The sequence below is a fragment of the Protomyctophum bolini genome (genome assembly GCF_963924005.1).
Source record: "Protomyctophum bolini genome assembly, chromosome: 3".
In the NCBI taxonomy this organism is placed as follows: domain Eukaryota; kingdom Metazoa; phylum Chordata; class Actinopteri; order Myctophiformes; family Myctophidae; genus Protomyctophum; species Protomyctophum bolini.
This window is the reverse complement of record NC_137864.1, coordinates 26,640,836-26,643,335: the sequence shown is the minus strand read 5'-3', so window position 1 is coordinate 26,643,335 and position 2,500 is coordinate 26,640,836.

Sequence of the window (2,500 nt, the reverse complement as noted above, 5' to 3'; positions counted from 1 at the left end):
ATTTTCAATTGATAGCTGTAGCGCCACCCTTTGGCTAATGGTTGTGGACTTTGCATCCTCACCGTTTCGCATAGCCCTCTACCATATTGGCAAGTTTCATGAAAACCAGTGGTGTCATGCGCGTAGAATGCAGTAACAAGGCGTGGTACCAATAATATTTTCACGCGCACTCACAGGTACGGCACGATGCGCGCTAGAACGTGTCCCCTAACAGGCTGCGTAGGCGTCTGTTAGGCAGCCCAGTCAATGGAGCTCTTGCCCAGGCTAGGCTGGGCTGCTGAAAGACTGAGGTGAGAAAAACATTGGCTCCTCCGACAATTGATTATTTTTGCATGGCTGCCCCATTCGTACCTTTTCTAAGCTACAAAAGTTGCAGACACAATTCGTATATATATCAATGGTCCATGTGTGATCTGTTACTGCCTGCAGCCTAGTCTCGCATGTATGGAAATGCAATTTCTTTGATGTGGCCAAAAAACGGTCGATCGAGCAAACAACAATTTACTGATCGGGAGATATAATAGTGAGAGGTCTTTTGATGAATGAGTGTGATATCTTCAGTTCCTGAGGGATTCTCACGACCCTCTACCATATTGCCGAATTTTGTGAAGAACGATGGCACAGAACTGCCAAAACTGCTAAAATGGAAACAATCCCTAACTACAAATTTGCCAGTTAAACTATCTAGTATCTAGTCTTAGTAAAACGGACTTGAGTTACAACTCTACTTGAACGCACAATCCACCATTTTTTTAGAATGTTCCCCGGAATAGGGATGCTATTCCTATTAGCTAATCCTATTAGCGGCTAAATTAAATTATACTAATCAAAAATGTGGTTACAAATGTCCATAGGTTACACTTGAATATCTTTTGACAACAAACATAAACAACAAACATAAACATAAACCATAATTAAGAACTAAAAAATGATATTTCCATGCTTTAGGTCAGGGGTTTGCAACACATTTTGACCCAGAGACCACCATCTTGACTAAGAGCAACCTGGGGGCCACCACTATTGTGTCTGGTGGGTTCATCATGAACCTCAGAAACCACAACACAATACACATAACCTACTGTTTATTAGTCTTCATTGAAAATTATCATTTGGAATTTGTGGCTGTCAAAGCCCAAAACCTCTAGCTTGAAACAAAAGGAAATAGCAAATTCACTCATATCCTATAGGATTATTGAAGTCATCCAAGAGCCATGCACATACTGTTCCCTGTTACAACTCACATACCTTCAACAGCAGATACAACACAACACACATACTGTTCCCTGTTACAACTCACATACCTTCAACAGCAGATACAACACAACACACATACTGTTCCCTGTTACAACTCACATACCTTCAACAGCAGATACAAAACAACACACATACTGTTCCCTGTTACAACTCACATAACTTCAACAGCAGATACAACACAACACACATATTGTTCCTTGTTACAACTCACATACCTTCAACAGCAGATTCAACACAACATACAAACTGTAGATTCACATCAGCATTCAATTCCAGAGCCACAAACAGTTACTGAACAATGTTTCATTGCCACCCAGTCATTGGGTCTGAAAATGACAGTAATAGACTAGTACACCAGCTTGAATCACACTAGTCTAGTATACACACAGCATACAACACCAGCAGCAGCAAAGAAGCAACAAACAGAGTTCCCACCTTGAGCCGACTTATACTTGACTTCATCAGTGTAAGTGATGCCAGGGTCATACTTTGGAAGGAAGCTGTGGGGACTTTGGACATGCCTGGACTAGGGTATGCCTTGAGAGATAGAATGGGCAATTCAGGTTGTAACACACACGCACACGCACACGCACGCACACACACACACACACACACACACACACACACACACACACACACACACACACACACACACATGCACATTCATGCTTGTACAGTAGGTAGGGTTTCATGTTGTGCTCTCAAGTGTTAAGATATTTGGGTCCATTTGGTTACTGTACGGCCACTTGTTGAGAACCACTGTTATACAATAATGACTTCTGTGCTTGTGATACTACTTTATTTCAAATCAAAACATGAGGACCTTCATTGATGTTTTCATGAACTTTGAATACAAATATTCTTGACAGTAACCAACTTTGAGTAGGCCTACACTGTTTTATGGGTGCATATGGTGTACACTACTCTGTAATTAATTATTTTATTTAAATGATAACTAATTAAATGTAATCAGTAATGTAATCATTAGAGTTTTGGATCACACACACACACACACACACACACACACACACACACACACACACACACACACACACACACACACACACACACACACACACACAATAAAATCTATTCATCATGATCTTTGAAAACACCTGCTAGCACATATCCTCACTAAGTTTCCATCCATACTCCCATCAGGGTTCATGTGGTACAAATGTTCAACTCTTTTAACAAGGTTTCCAGAGAGGACTAACCAGGTGGGGAAGGGGGTTGGGCAAACAGT